The sequence below is a fragment of the Rhincodon typus genome, chromosome 3 (assembly GCF_021869965.1).
Source record: "Rhincodon typus isolate 14 chromosome 3, sRhiTyp1.1, whole genome shotgun sequence".
In the NCBI taxonomy this organism is placed as follows: Eukaryota; Metazoa; Chordata; class Chondrichthyes; order Orectolobiformes; family Rhincodontidae; genus Rhincodon; species Rhincodon typus.
This window is the reverse complement of record NC_063334.1, coordinates 66,130,154-66,153,270: the sequence shown is the minus strand read 5'-3', so window position 1 is coordinate 66,153,270 and position 23,117 is coordinate 66,130,154. Positions and strand designations below refer to the sequence as shown.

The window sequence follows — 23,117 nt, the reverse complement described above, 5'->3', positions numbered from 1 at the left end:
TAAATCCAGCAATAATACTACTAGGCCTTCACGGCTCCCCAATTCCAAATTAAAATGTAGGAATGAGGTTGCCTAGTTGAATTTGATCACGATAGTACTATATTACTTCCTCCTGTATCTCAATACCAGTAGTCATTTTGAATGTCAACCTAAGATTTTGTTTTAGAAAGCCATCTTAGTAACCTCAATATCCAATTAAGAAATTGTAACTCCACTTCACTTTACTTCCATACAACATGTATCAGGGATGGGGTAGAACCTGTGTTTCCTGGATATTTGATTTTGGTTTCTAATATTTAGTTATTTCCAAAGGCAAAGCTACATACGAAGTTGGGCATGCAAACTTGCTGTAGCAACATGCAAACATTTACATACACAATAATCAAACACATTGTTACTGATATCACAGTGTTCACCCAGTTCTGTGGTCAGTGTTGTGCTTCTCACTCAGATGACTGTCAGTTCAAATCCTGTTCCAGGATCTAAGCACACAACGTACAGTGTGGATGTGTTGCATGGCTTTAAGTATGAATTATTTAAGATGAAGTACTGAACTGAGACCCTGTTAGTCTGCTGATATGCTACTTCAAAACAGCAGGGAACAGGTATCTTGAAGAACATGAGCTGCTGCTCATTTAAATCGGTTGCTCATGGAGAGACTTTTAAAAAAAGAATCATGGGATATGGATCTTGCTGGCTAGGCCAGCATTTATTGACTGATCCTAATTGCCTTTGAGAAGCTGGTGATGAGCTGTCTTCTTGAAACCACATGTGGTGCAAGTATAGCCATTGTGCTGTTTAGTGGAAATTCTAGGATTTGGTCCCAGCAACAGTAAAAGAACTACAGTATAATTCCAAGTCAGGGTGTTGTGTAATATGGAGGGGAATTTGCAGTTGCTGGTGTTCCCATGTACCCACTGCCCTTGAGCTTCTTGGTGATAGAGGCCATGGGTTTGGAAGGTGCTGTCAAAGGAACCTTGGTGAGCTTCAGCAGGGCATTTTGTAGACAGTACACCACTTTGCATCAGTGAAGAAGGAAGAGAATGGTTGAGGTGCTAGATGGGCTGTCAATAAAATGGACTGCTTTGTCCTGGCTGGTGGTACAGTCCTGTTGAAGTTGCACTCATCCAGGCAAGTGGGGGGTATCCCTCACACTCCTGACTTGTGAATTGTAGATGATAGGTCGGCTTTGAGGAGTCAGGAGATGAGTTTCTCCCAGCAGAATTTCAATCCTCTGGCCTTTTCTTGCAGCTACAGTAGTTATATGGTTTGTCCAGTTCAGTTTCTGGTCAACAGTAAGCTCAGATCTAGAAAGGATAATGTTGTACATTAAGTACTGTTACATTTGAGTATATAACAAATAACTGTTTTCAGAATCAATTATTTGGTTGTGAAGCACTTTGGATCATTTCAATTCCGAGAAATTTCTACATGTTCAAGTAGTTGCTTTGTTTCTGTAAGATCACTGGGGCGTATCCTACACCAAATTCCCAAACCACAAATAATTAATCTATACCCATCCTGAAAGGTAAACTGATACTCAGGCATGATACTAGACCATCAATATTTGGTGCACCCCAGTAGATTACCATATACAGAAAACAGCATTCATAATCTGATGGAATCTTAGAAATCCCAGAAATCTTAAAAAAAGATGAGGGGGGGTGGTTTAAGTCAAAAAGATTTTTTGTTGTTAGGGGACAGGTAAATTGATTCAGGAAATTTCCAGACCACTTGTATCCACCTCAATAACAGGTAAAAGCTGCATATAAGTCTTGCTTTGGGGGTTTTCGTTGGGGCGGGTGGTACAGGATGGAGTTGTGACATTTTGTGTCAAAGTCTCAATGTTTATTTGAACAGAATTAAGAGATATAAAATCTTTCATCTTCTGTTGTTGATACTGTATTGGCCTATATGCTGATCACTTTTATAGGTTGCGGTAACAGCAATTTATTTCGAAAGAAGATTTGTGAATGCTGTTTGCTTTCTATAAGCTATTTCACAGTTGCCATTGGCAGGTCATGGCTCATGCGATTTGTACATAGTACATTTTAGGTGAATGGTCATGGAAGGGGCATGAATTAGCATCAAGTTTGCAAGGAAAGGGTGAGGAGAAATTAGATGCTGCAGAGGGGCATGAGTTGGCATAGAGTCTGAGGGGTCTGCAGCGCATAGCTGGGGGCTTTGAACTGGGACCAGAGAATATAACAGGCAATGGAGATTTGTGGTAGCTTGACTTGATGCAAAGTTGGATTGAAGGGGCATGGAAGCCATGGGCAAGACCATTTGAACTTATTTTTTCAGAGATTTCTGACTCCAGACAATGGTTCACAACACCTATGAGGGACCTTGATCCATGGGTCAGCCAAAAGACGGCCCACACTATAAATATTCTGTGATGCCTACAATGAAGCCAGTCAATTTAGGAATACATGTACATTTTATGATTCTATGATTCTACGAGGTGTGGGCTTGTTATCCGCACCCTAACCCCTTGCCAGCAAAATTTGGTACGTTTGGAACGGGGAAGTAATTTCAGAATTGTGTTCTGTACAGAATTGGCGTCTTTTAATGTCTCTGGCGTTTGCCCAACTCCACAAAAAACAGGCCTACATTTAGAGAGACTTATTTGTTCAATGATGGTGAACATTCTGCCTGTCTGTCTCATAACACAATTTATATATACAAACTTAGAATTGCTTTATTACATAATACAGGTATATTCTTTCAAGGGAATCTTGCTGAATGTTTTGCCATTATGTACTAAGTAAGCTAGCTATTGCTATTAGCGTTTTTCTGACATCTTTTAATGTTCGCTATTGATGATCTAAGGACCTTTTTAATTTATTATTGAGCGCAATTATAATGAGTGCTTAAGAGGTTAATAGAGGGTCAGACTTAAATACATCTCTACTATAATAAAACTACTTCAAAGAGTTTTTGCAAAGATATAGCATGCACAGTGTAAATCTCTGAAGTAATGTGCTTAATTTTATTAGTTTCTATTGATTTATTTTAAGCACGTTTCTAAAAAGATTCTGCGCAAATCTAGGTATTTCCACAATGGGATACAGTTTATATTCAGAGTGCAACCATTTACAAGTTCAATATTTTTTCTGGGGAAGGTGTGAAGTTTGAACTGTGACCGATGCAAATATAGCCTGAAATCTGGCACTGTGCTTGTTTTGTAGTTTTACCCGCACTGTCATTTCGGATCAAGTAACAGAAATAATTAACTTGTAAACCTAGGCTGGTAGCATTGCCTTCTCCCTGTCATATGTCTACACACCATTTTCTTTTGAGTGGACTTAACTCACGTGGAACTAAACACAAATGTGTGTTTTGTGAGTGATGTAGTATTCGTTCAAGTCAGCAAACTGCCACTGTTGAAATGTGGGTTTCTGCTATCTTTGGAGTAGATAGAATGTAAACACATTGTAATGTTTACGTGACATGGTAAAGTGTACTTGTTAGAGACTCCAAGAACAGTGGGAGATTGGTAACATGTCTTCAAAGATGATAGGGTACATGCTTGAAAAGGTGAAAGGGCAAATGTCTGCCAACATGATAGATCCCAGCTTGAGTTCTGCTGCTAAAGTAATTGATTTTATTCCTTGACATGTCAGCTGATTTTTTGCAAATATCAAATTAAATCTGCTAATTTGTTTAAATGTGTGTGATACAACTCAAGCTGTAAAAATCTGCCACATATTCTATTTCTATGACTAGTGGAAAATGTAAAAAACTTTTTTTGAAAAGATCATGCAGAAAAATTTCTGGTATAATTTGTCTTTGCTAAATTGTAACCCCTCTAATAGAATTAGGTAGCTCATCCCCAGCCCCACCCCTCCTCTCTATTTATTTCTGAGCTCCCTTCCCCCTCCCCATAACTGAAGAAGGGTCCCAACCCGAAATGTCAGCTTTCCTGCTCCTCTGATGCTGCCTGGTCTGTTGTGTTCCTCCAGCTCCACACTGTGTTATCTCTGACTCCAGCATCTGCAGTTATTACTATCTCTGAGCTCATTTTTTGTGTTGTTTCTGCGTTGTCATTGGTTATTTGTTATTGATCAGGTGTTAGTTTCCACACTTGTGAAGGACTAATCATTGGTGCCATTACCATTAATCCCAATACAAAACAATTAAAACTGAGTTAGCAACAACTGTTGCATATAGAATACCAACGTGTAGAATTTGACTCTGTGGTATCAATAGTTGGAGTTATGGGTGCTGGTTTAGCAGAAAAATGGCATCAGTGCCGGAACGATGCACTTATGCCATGTGTTTAAGAGTGTTAGCACGGGCGTTATGTGACTGAGCCAGGAATATGTCTGGTAGGCCCATTGTGATATCAGTTGGTGACGAATGCAGATTTGATACTTGATTTGCAAGTTTCCACGTCACCATTCAAGGCTTTACCATCTAGACCTTCTCCAACGTCCCAAGCATCCCAGATGCCAATCTTCAGCCGCAACAATTCACTCCACTTGATATCAAGAAACAGTTTGAGAAGCTGGATAGTGCAAAGGCCACAAACCTAACAACGTTCCGGCAATATTACTGAAGAGTTATTCTCAAGAACTTGTTGCACCCTTAGCCAAGCTCTTCCAATACAGTTACAACACTGGCATCTACCCAACAATGTGGAAAATTGCCCAGGCGTGTCCTATACAGAAAAAGCAGGACAAATCCAACATGGCCAAGTAAAGTGATGGAATATGTTGTCGACAGTGCTATCAAGCAGTACCTGCTCAGCAATAACCTGCTCACTGATGCCCAGTTTGGGTCCTGCCAAGGCGCCTGACCTCATCACAATCTTGGTTCAAACATGGAAAAAAAAGCTGAATTCCAGAGGTAAGGTGAGAGTGACATCAAGGCCCCATTCTACCGAGTGTGGCATCAAGGGGCTCTAGCAAAACTAATGGGAATCAGGGGAAAACTCTCCACACTTGGTGTAGAGTCATATAGCTAGATAAGAAGATGGTTGTGCTTGTTGGTGGTCAGTCATCTCAGCTGCAGGAGTTCATCAGGCTAGTGTGCTAGGCCCAACCATCTTCAGCTATTTCATTACAAGGTCAGAAGTGGGGATGTTCACTGATGGCTATACAACGTTCAACACTATTCGTGATTCCTCAGATACTGAAATAGCCCATGTTTAAATGCAACAAGACCCGAACAATATCTAGACTTGGGCTGAAAAATGACAAATAAACTTTGTGCCACACAAATGCCAGGCAATGATCATCTCCAATTAGAGACAATTTAACCACTGCTCCTTGACATTCAATGGCATTACCATCATTGAATGCCCCACTATCAACATCCTGTGGGTTACTATTGACCAGAAATTGAACTTGACTAACCATATAAATACTGCAGCTACAAGAGCTAGAAATACTGTAGCGAGTAACTCATCTCCTGAATCCCCAAAGCCTGTTCACCATTTATAAGGCACAAGTCAGGAGTGTGATGGAATTCTCCCCACTTACCTGAAGGACTGCAGCTCCAACATTACTCGAGAAGCTTGACACCATCCAGGGCAAAGTAGACTGCTTAATTGACACAATGTTCACAAACATTCGATCACTAGCAGCAGTGTGTACTATCTACAAGGTAGTTTAAAATGAAGCCCCGTTATAGAACACGACAAGAATACATTGAGCAATGGCATTTAAGAGAGGGTTGGCATTTATTTTCCATCCCTATTTGTCCTTGAGAAGGTGGTGTTGATCATGTCCATTGGCTTTTCTTTGTCTTACTTGCTTGTTACCTCGTCAAAGAATTCTAATAGATTTGTCAGGCATGACCTCCAATTGATGAAGCCGTGCTGACTCTGCTCTATTTTACCATCCACTTCCAAGTACTCCGCAATCTCATCCTTAATAATTGACTCTAAAATCTTACCAACAACCGAGGTCAGACTAACTGGCCTATAGTTACCTGTCTTCTGCCTCCCTCCCTTCTTAAACAGCATTTTACATTAGCCTTTTCCAGTCCTCTGGGATCCTCCATAACTTCGAAAAATCACTACCAATGCCTGTACAATCTCCTCAGCTATCTCCTTCAGAACTCCAGGGAGTAGTCCATCTGGTCCAGGTGACACATCCACCATACAATCTTCTTTTATATTATTAGTTAACTTACTCTCATATTTCATCTTCTCTCCCTTATTCCTTTTTTTCAGTTGTCCTCTACTGGTTTTTAAAGGCTTCCCAATCTTCTGGCTTCAGCCTAATCTTCACAAAACTGTATGCTTTTTCTTTTGCTTTTATTCTGTCCCTGATTTCCCTTGTCATCCATTGTTGCCTCATCCTCCCATTAGTATATTTCTTCTTCCATGGGATAAATTTCTGCTGTGCCTTCTGAATTACTCCTAGAAAACACCCACAATTGCTAATCCACTGTCTTTCCTGCTGGATTCGCCTTCTAATCAACTAGCCAGCTCCTCCCTCATGTCTTTGTAGTTACCTTTACACAATTGTAATACTATTACATCTGATTCCAAATTCTCTTTCTCAAAGTACAGGGTGAATTCTATCATATTGTGGTCACTGGCCCCTAGGAGTTCCTTCACCTTAAGCTCGTTGATCAAGACTGCCTCATCACAAATCACCAAATCCCAAATTGAATGATTGATTCATTGATTTGACTTATTGTTACGTGTACCTAAGTACAGTGAAAATCTTTATTTATGAGCTGTAGAGGCAGATCATAGTAGCAAGGACATAGAGATCATAGGATGAAAAACAATTTTGGCTAGAGGCATACAGATTACACCGCATAGGGTGTGCGCTAGGCAAGATCAACATTATCAAGATCAGCATTATTTGAGGTTAGAGAGTCCATTCATCATTCTAATAATGGTAGGGAAGAAGCTGTTCTTGAACCTGCTGGTGTTTGTGTTCAATCTTCTGTATCTTCAGCCTAAATTGTCTGTTCCCTAGTGGGTTTTACCAAAAGCTGCTCCAAAATTCCATCTTGTAGACAATCCACAAAATTGTTTTCTTAGGATCTGCTACTAACATGATTTTCCCAGTCCACCTGCATATTGAAGTCCCCCATGATTACAATAATAGTGCCTTTCTTGTATGCCTTTTCTATCTCCTGATGTATTTTATGCCCTACATCCTGAATACTGCTTGGAGGCCTGTACCCAACTCCCATCAGAGTCATTTTCTTTTCCAGTTCCTCCACTCTATCCACACAAGTTCTCTGCCTTCTGACCCTATATCAATTCTTGCTACTGAGTTAATTTCATTTCTTACTAAAAAGGCAACTCCATCCTCTCCGCCGATCTGCCTGTCCTTTCACTAGGACATGTATCCTTGGATATATAGTTTCTATTCCTGATCCCCTTGCAGCCATGTCTCTGTGATAACAACACGTACTTGCCAATTTCAATCTGTTCTACAAGCTCATTTACCTTGTTTCATATACTATACACATTTAAGTACAACACCCTCAGTTCTACGTTGACCACTCCTCTTCTCATTGTTGTCCCCTAATCTCCTGTGCCTGAGGTTAGATTCCTAACTCAGCACTTATGGCGAAGGTTGTTGAAAATGCTTTGACTTTGCCTTTTGCATTGATGTGTGGAGCTCCCCCCTCATTTATGATGGGGATATTTGTGGGGTCTCCTTCTCTGGTGAGTTTTTTAATTGTCCACCACCATTGATGACTGGATGTGGCAGGACTGTAGAGCTTAAAGCTTATCCGTTGTTTGTGGCATCGCTTAACTTTGTCTGCTGCATTCTGTTTACCTTGCTTGGCATGCAAGTAGTCCCACATTATACCTTTACCAGCTTGCATCTCATTTTTACATAGGATTGTTGTTGCTTCTGGCATACTGTTTTGCCCACTTCATTGTACCAAGGCCTTGGCCTAATGGTAATGGTATGGTGGGAGATATGTCAGACCATGAGATTACAGATTCTAGGTGAATACAATTCTGCTGCTCCTCATGGTCTACGGTACCTCATGGATGCCCAATCATGAGTTGCTACTGCTGTTTGAAATCTGTACCTTTCGGCAAGGAGTTAGTGCCAGAGAATTGTAGTGGGCATTCTCAATGCGACTTCATTTCCACAAGGACTGCGTATTTATCACTCCTGCTGATACTGTCATGCATAGATACATCTGTCCCAGGTAGATTGGGGAGAATGAAGTCAAACCCATTGGATCCCTCACCACAGACCTAGTCTAGCAGTAATGTCCTCTAGATCCCAGCCAGACTGGTCAATAATAGTGCTACTGAGCCACTTTTGGCAATGGACATTGAATTCCCTCACACAGAGTTCAACCTGAGCACTTGTCACCCTCAATGCATCTTCCACATGATGTTCAACATATTGGAGCACTGGTTCATCAGCTGAGTGGAAGGTAGTAGGTGGTAATCAGCAGGAAGTTTCCTTGCCCATTTTTGACCTGATGCCATGAGACTTCAGGGGTCTGGAATCAAAGGTAAGGTCTCCCAGGGAAATTCCTCCTGATTTCTCTCCACAGATGCTGCCAGACGTTCTGAGCTTTTCCAGCAATTTCTGTTTTTGTGCCACTCCATCAAAGAAATCATAGGTCATTGCCTCCTTCCAAGGTCCTTGGGCTATTCAGGGATGGCTGCTCAGATGCCACCATTACAAAATACTTTGCTGATTCAGAAAGGAGAGTATTTTTTTATTTGTTCATGGGATGTGGATGTCACTGGTAGTTTATTCCCCATCCCTAATTGTCCATGAATTAAATGCATTGCTCAGCCATTTTATAGGGCAGTTAAAAGTCAACTACTTTGCAGTGTTTGGAGTTACATAAAGGTCAGACCATGTTATAATGACAGATTTCCTTCCTGTGATGTGCTGTGCCCTTCACAACTGGAGCTGATAAAAGAAGGTGCGACCTGGTGGCAGAGGAAATGGGAGATCGAGAACAATGCTTCATGAATGAAGATGTGATGAGAATGTGGATCATTGATCAACGAAGATCAGGACATTGATCAGGAAGAACATTAATGAAACCATGATTGAGCTATGTGCTGTCAAGCATGAGAGGCCAGACAGAACTCGATGGAAACCCAGCCAACATGGAATGGGTGACGTTGGACTTCCTTTCATTGCTTAACTTTCTGTTGGTTATATGACAAGCAGCCATAGCCAGTCTGCAATACATCTGGACCTGCTTATTTCTCCACTCCTGGAGCTTTTTTTGTTTCTGAGTAAATGTTTTCTTATCCATTTTGATTGCATGTGTGGTATCTTTGACTGATTCCACTTTCAAGTATATGCACTATACAGGTTGTTTTCACCATCAGGCAGAAAGCAACAATCAGTGAGATAGGGCAGTAACGTTGCATGATCATGAGGCTTGGGGGCTTTTAATGACTCAGTTAACATATGATATCTTAATGTTGTGCAGTGAAATTTCTCATGATAGTCAGCATGCTAGGAGAAATCCTGAGGTAACACCTTTTCACTCTTCTCTCATTAGTGAGCATTCAAAGTTTCAGAGTTTGTATAGACTCCTAAATTGCCCTAAAATGCTTGAGCATGCTGGGAGACACAGTACTTTGTACAGCAGCTCTTGGTAGACCAATGCGCTATGGGGGAAAGTGGAGCTGTGAGCTGGCTATTGTATATCTCCCAGGCTTGAATGGCAGAGCACTCCCTCGAAAACTCAAATTGGATCAAATAAATAGAATGAAATGGTTGCCTGTAGAGATGTATGGAATCATCACTCACAAGGAGGGAGCACAGGTGAATGATCTGTATATGGCAGGCCCTACAAGAATCCCTTTGCATTGTTTTCAGCCAATGTTTTGTCCACATTAAAGTGCAATGCCTTGGCTGCAGTCATTAATGACAAACTTCAAGGATGTATGATGTTTGATGCCGTCTGCAGTGAAGGAATTGATTGCTTGTGAGAGATGAGCAATACCATCATTACAATTACTGTCATCTCAGAATATCTGCATTGGTTGTTCATTTCTCACATGCATAAGTGTGAATCAACATATATTTATAAAAGTACAACATTATTTACAGTGAAGCAACACCTGTGGCACTTATGTGTCCTCAGTAAGTTATTTTCTTCCTCTCTCTTCCAGTACTACAATCCTGACTTGTGCAACTGGGATAGAAGGACCCTGCTCCATAGTTGGCCTTATTGACCTGGAAGACTAGGTTGTTTGTCTCCAGGACCATTTGAGCCTGGAAGTTCTCCTGTCCAGATGCAGCCTCACCCTCCTCGTCTTGAGCCTCTGCAGGCTTTGGCTTCTCAGGCAGGGTGAGGTAGAGGGGCTGGCACCTCTGGAGTGTCCTTAGAGGAAGCTTCTGTGGGTCCTGACTGTGACTTCTTCTCCCTATGCGTGTGCACTGGCATCACCCTGTACCCACTTCCCCAACCTCAACAGGAAGGTGCACCTGGAGTCAAAGCACCTGAGCACCAATAGCCAGAGTGGAGTAATGAGGGTACTGGATCTGAGTCTCTATGGTGATCACCAACCTGTCCACAGAGGCAGCCATACACATGCATGTTGGAGCCAACACGGCATTGTTAACTTTGGTGGATTCCTCCATCAATCTATTCAATTTACCACCTGCCTGTTGTTCCTGTGTCTGTCTATGTATTTTGGCTAAGTTACAAAAGGGAAAGACCATGGGATCATCTCCTGCCTAGGGATCAGGTGGTGCCTTGTCTCTAGCAGTGTTCTGAGTGTCAGAGACCTGGGGAGTTTCTTCCTTCACCAAGTGCAGAGACATGTCAGTGATGTGCTCACCAGAATGTGCTCCTAAGTCTAGCCAAGGCAGAGAAACCACAGAAGTGAGAGTCTCTGAGTTGGTGGAGGGTGCAGGGGAAAGCCTTGCCAATGTATCCTCTGAGGATTGAGTGGCTTCCTCTTCAGTGTGCTGATGGTTGGCAGTGGTGGCCTATTCCTTGTGTTGGTTCATTAGGTCCTACTATTGCCTGCATTAGAAAAGGGAAGGGAATAACTGTATGCGAAAGAGCAAAAAGCTTGTGTCGGTTTAAGAATGAGTTTGCACCTGGTGTTAATGGGAGAGCAGCACAATGAAGTTCACGCGGTTGTTTGTCCATGGAGGTGTTCTTGTCTCCACATGAGCAGTTGTTCTCTTACTCAGTCAACTCCAGCAATTTTCCCCATATAGGGTGAAGAGCCGATTGTCTGCCGCACCATTGACAGTTTTTGCCCTGTCACCCCAGTTAGAAAAGATAATTTCCTGCAAAGAAACAAAGAGAATGAGTGAGTATGACAGAAGTGGCTGGGAGAGTCATTCGTGGGTGATGCATGATCAGGAAAGGTGGTAAGCTGTCCCCAGTAAGTAAGTAGGAAGCCCAGAAGTAGGTAGATTGGTAGACAACAAGGTGCAGGGCTGGATGAACACAGCAGGCCAAGCAGCATCATAGGAGCAGAAAGGCTGACGTTTCGGGCCTAGACCCTTCATCAGAAAAAGGTAGATTGGTAGTTTGGGAGGATGAGGTAAGTAATAACTATTGAATGTGCATCTGCACTTAATAGTGAGAGTGGCACCCCATGAGCCGTGGTGAGAGTTGTGTACAAAGAGTTAGAGAAAGAGTTAGACAACCTTATAGGAAGCTAGGGAAGAGATTGCTGGGCCCATTGCTGAGATATTTATATCATTGATAGCCACGGATGAGGTGCCGGAAGACTGGAGGTTGGCTAATATTGTGTCAATATTTAAGAAGTGCTGTAAGGAAGAGACCAGTCGCGGGTAAGCTGTTGGAGGGAATATCAAAACTCTTCAAGAGAATCTTACCCATGTTAGTAGTCAGGAATAAATGTTTCAAACACTGGAAAATTTGTGCTTACATGTTGCAATCTCAGCAGGCTGCTGGCTTCGCAAACATTTGGAGTTGTCACAGTTTGAAGAAAATATATAAAATAATCATTTGCAGTGGTGTCACATTAATTATAAAATGTAGTGAAAAGATTTAGCCATAGACTATACCAACTTCAATGAAGATTTATAAAAATATGAAAATCGTTATTTCTTATACATAACGTGTTTGAAATAATGAGAAAAACGTTGGAAAGTATCATAGACATCATCAAAGGATTTGCATTCTTTTATTATCTTTATGGAATAGAAGAAACATTTAGGGACTAAATTATTTCCAATAGTGTACTGGATCGAATGGTGGTAGAAAATTCTTTCGTGTATGATTTTAATGCTATCATTAAGCCACTTAAGAGACTCAATTAACCAGTTAATTTAAAATAAACTCCTTGGTAATGTGTTACAAGGTGTTTCAAGGGATTTGAGGGTTTCACACTTGCAACAGCCTTGACTACATGTTTATATTCCTCATTCTTATTGATTTGACTACTTGCTGTGTCCTGAGTTGTTTAAATTCAGAGAGAATCTCAGCTTTTGATATTAAAATATATCTGGAGCTACAAATAATAAGACCTTGAGTTGGATTATTCACCCCATGTTGGATCATCCATCCTGAAAGACCCTTTAGTCCCATCATTACAGAATCTGATTTTTTAAAAGCATTGTTCAGTTGCTGCATGAAGAACTTCCTGATATCAGCCCTAAAATTATCCTGTATTAGTCAAACATATGTCTTCTAATCCTTCTCACATAATGTAACTTAAAGTGATATTCTGAAACAAATCTTTTCCCTTTCATTTAACATTATAAAATTATCTTCATTTACTGTCCGTTCTTCTCTAAAGCGCTAATCATGACAGTCTCAGTGAAATGATTTTCCTCAGTAGCTGCTGAATGAGAGAGGTAAACTGTATATAATGCTCGGAAAAATTCTGACAGAGAACAAAATCTTAATCATTCTCTTCCAAATGGCTTAATTATTTAAGCAAAAATTTGTGATCCATTACCAACAATAACTGCTATCAACTACATTCACAGTGACATCTTACACTGCATTATGCTTTTCCAAAAAAAAACATTGAACCTGCAAAGTGACAGAGATATCATTTGCTCAGGAGTTTTCTTTTTATTCATTCAAGCGACCTGGGCTTTGCTGGCTAGGGCCAGCATTTATTTTCCATCCCTAATGCTCCTTGAGAAGGTGGTGGTGAGTTGCCTTCTTGAACCTAAGCAGTCCAAGTGCTGTGTGTAGCTCTGCATCCCATTAGGGAGGGAATTCTACGATTTTGATCCAGCGACAGTGAAGGAACGATGATATATTTCCAAGCTAGGATGGTGAGTGGCTTGGACGGGAACTTGAAGTTGGTGCTATTCCCATGTATTTACTGCTCTTAACCTTCTAGATATGCTTGCGGGTTTGGAAGGTACTAAGCAACCTTGGTGAATTTCTTGAGTACATCTTGTAGGTGCTGCTACTGAGCATCGATGGTAGAGGGTATAGCTGTTTGTGGAAGTGGTGCCAATCAAGTGGGTCGCTTTGTCCTGGATGGTGTCAAACTGCTTGAGTGTTGTTGGAGCTGCACTCATCCAGGCAAGTAAGGAGTATTCCATCAGGCTCCTGACTTGTGCCTTGTAGATGGTGGATAGGTTTTTGAGAGTCAGAAGGTGAGTTACTCACTGCAGTATTCCAAGCCTGTGACCTTTTCTTGTTGCCACTCCATACGTGGCGAGTCCAATTTAGTTTGTGATCATTGGTAACCCCCAGGGGTTGGATAGTGTAAGATTTAGTAATGGTAGTGCCATTGATTTTCAAGGGTTAGATTCTGTCTTATGGGAGATGGTAATTACCTGACATTTGTGTGGCTCGGATCTTATTTACCACTTTTCAACTTAAACCTGGGATATTGTCCAGGTTTTGCTGCATTTGGTCATAATCTGCCTCAGTACCTGAGGAGTTGCGAATGGTGTTGAATATTGTTGCGAAGTTGAGTAGAGTATTTGTGGACTGGGAGGCAGGATATTAGAATTTGGTGTTTGTAAAATATAGATGTTTGTAAAATGCTAGGGTGGGAAATGCAATGTGTGGTCCCTTTAAAAGATTATATTCTTTCTCTATGCTTAGAGATTCAAAAGGGATGTCTGTGGGCAGCAGCTTGTGGGTTTTCAGGTGCACAGAGGTCCTGAATTGAAACATTCGTATCAAAAAGCCGTACAGTCAGCAGGCCAAGCAACAGTTATGTTTTGTTATCAAGTCAACAAGTTTTGAATTTAGCCAATTAAATTGAACCAGGCACCCAGTTACCAAAACTCAATTAAACTTAAATCTGATGGTTTTGACAACATAGGACCAATCCTATTGTAAGGAATATTGATGTGTCATAAGGGTATAAAAGAAGGAAAGTTGGGCAAAGACAGGAGAACATGCTGCCATCTGCAAGAGTTAACAGCTCTCAGTTCTCAAGAGAGAATCTCTAGCTCTCACAGTCTTCTCTAAGTTTTAGAGAAAGCACCACCTAAATCAAAGGTACCTATGGCACAACTACTTAATATTCCTAACAGAAGAATTTGACAGACAAGGCATTCCTGACAGAACATTTAACGGAGAAGGCACAGAACATTCTAGTATACATGTAACCCGGCTGTAATTTCAAGAGGGATGAAATTCTATTTTATTATTTTTGTTTTATATAAGTGGAACTTGTATTTATTGGAACAGCAATCTTGTTTTATTCGGGAATAGTCAGTAGTTGGAAGAGGTTTATTTGATTTATTAATAATTTAGTTAAGTTTGTTACAGTTGGAATTAGATAAATAAATTGTTACTCGTTAATTGTAAAGCGAGTGTTGGGGTTTGATTTTACTTAACCAATAGAAGTTGCTGAAAAAACAGATTACACCCCCTCTCACACTCCTTTTAACAAATTATCGGGTGAGGCCCTCCTGTCTGGGTGTTTCAGTTTTAGTTATAGAGGGGGGGCTCAACCTCTACTTGATAACAATATTGTACAATCATTAGTGAACATCCCCACTTCTGACCTTATGATGGAGGGAAAGTCATTGATGAAGCAGCTGAAGATGGTTGGGCCTAGGACACTCCCCTGAGTGTCTCCTGCAGAGATGTCCTGGAGCTGACGTGACTGACCTCCAACAACCACAACCATCTCCTTAATGGCAGAAATGATTCTTACAAGTAGAGAGTTTGCCTCATGATTCCTATTGACTCTAGTTTTGTGAGGGGTTGTTGACGTTACATCTGGACAAATGTGATCTTAATAAAGGCTGTCACTCTCATTTCATCTCTGGGATTCATCTCTTTTGTCCGTGTTTGGACCAAGAATGTAACAAGGTCATAAGCTGAGTGGCCCTGGAGGAACCAAACTGAGCCTCAGTGAGCAGATTATTGCTAAACAAGTGCTGCTCGATAGAACTTCTTCATGACACCTTGCATCATTTTACTGATGATCGAGTATAGACCGATGGGATGATAATTGGTCAGATGGAATTTGCACTAATGTGCTGGGCTCCTCCATCATTGATGATGGGATATTTGTGGAGTCTCCACCTCCAGCGAGTTGTTTCATTATCCACTGACATTGGATACGGCAAGACCTCAGAGCTTAGGTCTGATTCATTGGTTGTGGAATCACTTAACTCTGGCTTTCAATTGCTGTTTTATGCTGTATGGCACACAATCAGCCCTGTTTTACAGATTCACCTCAATTCTAGATGTGCCTGGTGCTATTCCTGGCATGCCCTCCTGCACTCTTCATTGAACCAATGTTGACCTGATTGAAATGGTGAAACGTCAGAAATTGGTAATGATACTCAAACTCATTTATATATAAATTATACAAATACATTTCTTAAATTCATGATTTATTCAAACACAAATTAAGGAAACCATTGTTCACTGGGATTAGTACTACTTACACCTCAGGACTCAGTTATAGCCTTGATAAATAAACGGATATTGCTCCTGTTTTTGATTTCAATAAGGTTACATGTTAAATTCAATACATAAAAGAAAAAGAACAGCTCTGTGAAAAAGAAATGACCCAGTATTTTGGTCAAAGCACAAGAAATTCCGAAGGGTACTGCTCTAAATGTACAGTAGACATCAAAAGAATCACCTGGAGTTAGGAGAGGTAATGGCAGTGAATTTGAAACTGTCCTTCATTCTGGAGACTGGATTTATATCCATTTCAATGCATCTTTGATATTCTGTCTTTATAGGTTTTGTGAGAAATGACCTGCTAGTTAGTGGGGATTGAAAATTTTGTGCTATTAACACATGCTCACAAGCCACTGACCTCACACTGTTCCAGATGATCACATATAGAATCTTTACAGCCAATAGTTAGAAAAACCTTCAGGCCGTTAGCTTGTTGTTTCCCACTTTAGACTAGATGCAGATTCTGACAGAGACTACTGAAAGTGTTGGACCAGTAGAGCTGATATTTCTGAAGTCATAACTTTCCAAACAAAGAAATCAATGAATTTTTCTATTGTTTTTGGCAAAGCTTTCTTCGGGGAGCTCCATGGCACACAAATTCATGTTGACTTTTCTTAAGGACAACACAGTATGGAGCTAGAGGAACACAGCAGGCCAGGCAGCTTCAGAGGAGCAGGAAAGTTGACGTTTCAGGTCAGGACCCCTCTGAAGAAGGGTCCCCATCCGAAGCATCGGCTTTCCTACTCCTCTGATGCTGCCTGGCCTACTGTGTTCCTCCACCTCCATACTGTATTGTCTCTGACTCCAGCATCAGCAGTTCTTACTATCTTTGACTTTTCTTAAGTAATTTTCCACTCCTCAGTTCATTCATCATGTGTCCAGCCTCTACAGTGCCCAGCTCAAAAAAACAATCATGCAGCAAGAGTGGTGAAAGTGTTCACTGCTGTCGGGACTTTGTGACAATCAAAGTGCTGGTGCCATATTCAAAACCCATTTGTGCTACTTCAAATGCTGCAAGCCATGAACGGTTCTTCACACTTTGCCGCTCCACCATGGTAACACGGCAAATGATTAAGAATGGAAGTTGGCATCCCATTTTACAGACAGGGATGTAGAGATGCTGATGCTCAGTGTGGTAGAAAGAAGGCAACCAAAGGAGGCAACTCCACTAGATGCAGCTAGCCTGTACAGAAATAGCACCCTGTGTCAGTGCAATCTCCATAGTCAAATGCAATGACCTGGCATTATCGAAGGAAGGCTGTGAGCCTCTGCATTCTACGAGGGTAAGTATCAACATGTTCTCTCTGCTATTCATGGGCCACCATGTACAGTCATACAGTAAGAGTCATGCAACATAGAAAGAGACCCTTCAGTCCAACTCATCCACACTGATCAGGCATCCCAATCTGACCTAGTCCCATTTGCCAGCATTTTGGCCCATATCCTTACAAACTCTTCCTATTCATATACTCATCCAGGTTCCTTTTAAATATTGTAATTGTACCCATTTCCACCACTTCCTCTGGCAGCTCATTCCATACACCCACTACCCTCTGTGTGAAAAAGTTACCCCCCAGGTCCTTTTCAAATCTTTCCCCTCTCACCTTAAACCTAGGTCCTCCAGTTTTGGACTCTCCACCCTAGGAAAACATCCTTGGCTATTCACCTTATCTATGCCCCTCATGATTTGTAAACCTCTACAAGGTCACCCCTCAGTATCCGATGCTCCAGGGGAAAAAAACCCAGCCTATTCAGCCTCTCTTTGTAGTGCAAAACCTACAGTCTCGGCAACATGCTTGCAAATCTTTTTCTGCACCATCTAAAGTTTGATGACATCTTTCCTATAGAAGGGTGATGATGCATATTCCAAAAGTGGTCTCACCAATGTCCTATGCAGCTGCAATATGGCATTCCAACTCCTATATCTGATGTTATGACCAAAGAAGGCAAGCATGCCAAATGCCTTCTTCACTACCCTGTCTTCCTGTGACTCCAATTTCAAGGAACTGTGCACCTGCACCGCTAGGTCTCTTTATTTGGCAATCCTCCCCAGGGTCCTACCATCAACTGTATAAATCCTGCCTTGGTTTGCCTTACCAAAATGCAACACCTGACATTTATCTAAATTAAACTCCCTCTGCCACTCCTCAGCCCATTGGGCCACCTGATCAAAGTTCCATTGTACTCTGAGATAACTTTCTTCACTGTGCACTACACTACATGTTTTGGTGTCATTTGCAAACTTACTAACCATACCTCCTATAATCACATCTAAATCATACATATAAATGACAAAAAGCAATGGACCCAGCATTAATCTTTGTGGCACACCACTGGTCTCAGGCCTCCAGTCTGAAAAACAACCTTCCACCATTACCCTTTGTCCCCTACCTACAAGCCAATTTTGTACCCAATTGGCTAGCTCCCCCTGGATGTCATGTGATCTAAGTTTACTAATCAGTCTACCATGCAGAACCTTGTTGAATGCTTTTGCTGAAGTCCATAAGACAACATCTACGGCTCAGCCTTCATCAATCTTCTTTGTCATCTCTTCAAAAAACTCAATCAAGTTACGGAGACAAGATTTCCCATGCACAAAGCTATGCTGACTATCATAATCAGCTTTTGCCTTTCCAAGTACACGTAAATCCTGTCCCTCAAAGAGTTTTAACATGTAACCCAGATCAATTCAATGGGATATAAACAGCAGTTCAAAGTTCAGCAACAGAGTTAGTCAGGAAGCAACTGTCAGTGAAGGTGACTTCATATTGTTGAGAGGCAGGCAAAGTAGAAGATTGCTGCATTCAAGCTACTTGTCACTCTGGAATGTGAGAAGTAGGGGAAAGACAGTCTAGGTCAGAGATGTTGGTATTATCAGCCCTCAAGCAGTCAGGGCTTTGAAGTTCCTAAGCTGCTGAGAAGGCAGAAGAACATTGCTGACTCTGTGTTGGAGAGAGTTAGAGCTCAGACAAAGCCCTATGAGAGTTAGTGACGCACAGTGTTCCTCTCATCTGGGTCAGTTGCTGAGATAATTGTAGGATCTGTCTTGACTACATATGCTACTTGATGCTCTTGATGGGGTGTTCAACAACAGTTTGTCATTAACTCATTTTTGCTTCATGTTTATTCTGGACAATAAGAGTATATATTGTATATATTATAAAGAAAGCATTTTTATTTTACTTAAGTTTTGATTCTGGACTAAATTGGAAAAGGACTGTTTTATAACAAAGGACCAAGGAAGGAATTGCTGTATTGAACTTTTTAACTTATTTCTTTATTTTTCTATTTTTGTACCTAAAGTTTTGTACTTAGGTACCTTTGTACCTAAGATGGCACCAGGACTAGCGAAGTTGTAAACTTTTCACTGTACTTTTGTATCTCTGTACTTGAGTACACATGACAAGAAAACCTAAATCTAATCTTAATCTAATCTAAAATGTACTGAACCCATTGTGTTTGGTTTTATGTTGTTGCCTTCTTTAAGCAGTAGGGCTAAGATGTTTGTAGACAGCACAGATTTGAGGATCTGTATACAAAGTGAAATTCAACCAGAAGCAGGTTGCTGATTGGTTGGTGGAGTTGTGACCAGTGTTGGATACAAAAGGCCATCAGCTTGACAACAACTATCTGACTGGCCCCTGGATAGCCAAACAGCTTGTAAATCAGAATGATACTGGCAGGAGCCTGTAGGCTGCTGCAAGGGACAGATGGTGTGTCTGTCCCTCTCTCTTCTATAAAATACCTTAAGCCTGAAGAAAGTCAGGTTATTTCTTTTCTGCCAATTGCTGTAAGTGTTGCTTTTAATCAATAAGTCAGAGACTATATAATTCATGCCTCAATCACTGTGTGCCTCTTGTGAAGAAGAGAGAGAACCTGAAGGAAAAGTTCTGAGAACTGAAAGACTTGGGAAACAAAAGGATCACTCAATTGAATCCTGAGGACTGGCGCTATTGAACTGCTTCACCAGTAACTTTTACCCTCCATCCACAACACCAATGCTTTTTGCCTCTGTGTGTCTGTCCATATGTGTGTGTAAAGGGATTTAGAAGGGGGTTAGAGTTTTAACTGAATGGTTAAACATTGACAATTCATAATTGTTTACCTGTGGTTAGAATCTATTCCCCATGGAAGGCCCAGCCTGACCAGAGCCAACTCACGAACCTGCAGGAGTAGCAGACTTGCAGCACCGACTCCCTGGCCCATCAGGAAGCAGGAAACCTACAAGGAAATGGGGAAAACGTGCTGGCCTGAAGGTGAGGTTGAAACAACATGGTTTCAAGACTCTCCTCCCCAGCATACTCCTGGCAAATGTCCAAAATATCAAAAACAAAATGGATGAACTTAGATCTAGACTTACCTTCCAGAGGGAACTGAGAGACTGTTGTATGCTTTGCTTCAGGGAGATTTAGCTCAACCCCGCCATTTCCGACTGCGCCCTACAAAACTGACGGGCTCTCCATACACCGCATGGACCGCACGGCGTCCTCAGGCAAGGCGAAGGGCGGTGGGGTATGCTTCCTGATCAACACTTCCTGGTGCTCGGATGTAGCGACCCTGGTGAGCCACTGCTTCCCAGATCTAGAGTACCTTACAGTAAAATGCCATCCCTGCTACTTACCATGAGAGTTCACCTCCACCATCCTGACAGCAATCTACATACCACCCCGTGCGGATGTGAAGAATGCCCCAGACATGACTTACACCGTCACAAACACTCTAGAGACAAAATTCCTCGAGGCCCTATTCATTGTGACTGGTAACTTCAACCAAGCCAACCTCAAGACGGTGACGCCAAAATACCACCATCACATCTCCTGCCCCACCTGGGGACCGAACATTCTGGAGTACTGCTACACAACCATCGAAGACTCTTACCGCTCAATCTTCCGCCCATGCTTCGAAAAATCCGACCACAGCACTGTGTTCCTCCTCCCAGCTTACAAGCAGAAGCTGAAATGGGAGAATCCTTCATGAAATGAAGCTCAGTGCTGGTCCAAGGCAGCGGAAGACCGTCACGAGGACTGCTTGGACTCGGTAGACTGGACAATGTTCAAGTGTTCAGAGGAAAACAGACTTCATTAGCAAATGCATGGAGAACTATGTACCAAAGAAGTCAATCTGAGTGTTCCCCAACCATAAACCTTGGATGAACCAGGAAATCCACTCCCTATTGAAGACCAGACACGCAGCATTCAAGTCGGGTTACCCTGACCAATACAGAAAATCCAGATATAAACTCCACAAAGCCATCAGGGAGGCCAAGAGGCAATACCAGACCAAGTTAAAGGCCCAGACCTACGAAACAGACTCCCTCCACCTATGGCAAGGCCTAAACAACATTATGGGATACAAAATGAAACAGTGTAAGATAGTGGACAATGACACATCCCTCCCTGACATACTCAATGCTTTAAATGCTCAGTTTGAGCAGAATACCACTGGCGTGGCAACGCCTGCCCCAACAGCCTCAGACACACCTGTTCCCTCTGTCACCACTTCAGATGTCAGATCAGTCTTCCCGGGAGTTAACCCAAGGAAAGCGAGGGGCCCGGACGGTGTCCCCGGCCGAGCACTCAGATCCTGTGTGGACCAACTGGTGGAGGTATTCACTGACATCTTTACCCTCTCCCTCTTTCAGGCCAAAGTCCCCACCTGCTTCAAGAAGACCACCATCATACCCACCATCATCCCCGTACCCAAGAAAACACATGCAGTGTGCCTTAGTGAATACTGCCCAATAGCTCTAACTTCAATAACCATGAAGTGCTTCAAGAGGCTGGTCATGGCCCACATCAACTCCAGTCTCCCAGCCTGCCCCGATCCCCTACAGTTTGCCTACTGACATAACAGACCCACAGAGGATGCCATATCCCTAGCTTTGCACTCATCCCTGGAACATCTGGACAACAAAGACAACTTTGACATATTCCAGCTCTTTGACTACAGCTCCACCTACAACGCCATTATCCCCCCAGTACTGATCTCAAAACTCTGTGACCTTGCTCTTGGCTCCACCCTCTGCAACTGGATCCTCAGCTTTCTTATCCATAGGCCGCAATCAGTGAGAATAGGTAACTGCACCTCCTCCACGATAATATTCAACACCGGACCCCCCCAAGAATGCATCCTTAGCCCCTACTGTGCTCCCTGTACACCAACAACTGTGTTGCCAAATTCTGAATGAACACCATCTACAACTTTGCTGATGACACCACTTTCGTGGGACAGATATCTAACAACGACGAGTCAAAATACAGAAGGGAGATAGAGGGCTTGGTGAAGTGGTGCAATGAAAACAATCTGTCTCGCAACATCAACAAAACTAAAGAACTGATCATCAACTTTTGAAAGAAAGGAGGAGAACACGCCCCCATCTACATCAACAGAACTGAGGTTGAGAGAGTGAAGAGCAGCAAGTTCCTCGGAGTGACAATAACTGATGACCTGTCCTGGACTTCCCACGTAGATGTGACAGTCAAGAAGGCACAAAAACACCTCTTCTTCCTCACATGGCTCAGGAAATTTGGCATGTCCATAAGGTCCCTCACCAACTTCTACAGATGCACCATTGAAAGCATACTGTAACGGTCTGTTATGGCAACTGCTCTGCCCAGGACTGTAGGGAACTACGGAAGGTGGTGTGCACAGCCCAGACCATCACGGAAGCCAGCCTTCCACCCATGGACTCTATTTACACGGCTCGTTGCCGCAGAAAGGCGGCTAACTTCATCAAAGACCCATCACACCCTGGTAATGACCTCCTACAACCTCTTCTGTCAGGCAGTAGATACAGAAACCTGAACACACGCACGAGCAGGTTCAGGAACAGCTTCTTCATGGCCACTATCAGATTGTTGAATGCACTCTAGCTTCAAGTAATGTAACCTGCAATGTAACCTGTGTGCCTCTAAGTCTTTTTGGTCTGTACATCCTTTGCTTACTGCGATCTGCCTGTACCGCTCGTACACAAAGCTTTTCACTGCATTTCCATACACATGACAATAAAATCAATCAATAAATCAATCAATCAATCATTTGTAATAAATGGTTCCACTTGTTAAATACAGAAACCTGGCCCATATTTCCTGTTAACCTGACTCTATCAACAAGTAAATTGGCGACTTTGCATACTTCGATAACATTTTCTATTTTTGTCATGAATCTTGGAATAGTGGGAGAGATAGTAGGAACTGCAGATGCTGGAGAATCTGAGATAACAAGGTGTAGGGCTGGATGAACACAGCAGGCCAAGCAGCATCAGAGGAGCAGGAAAGCTGATGTTTCGGGCCCAGACCCTTCTT

The 23,117-nt window shown here is 42.2% G+C and overlaps 1 protein-coding gene across 1 annotated transcript in view; it reads left to right on the top strand.

Annotated features, from left to right (window-relative positions):
- Positions 1–23,117, top strand: part of prdm6 (PR domain containing 6) — a 183,434-nt gene that overhangs the window by 84,929 nt on the left and 75,388 nt on the right. The window lies entirely within an intron of this gene.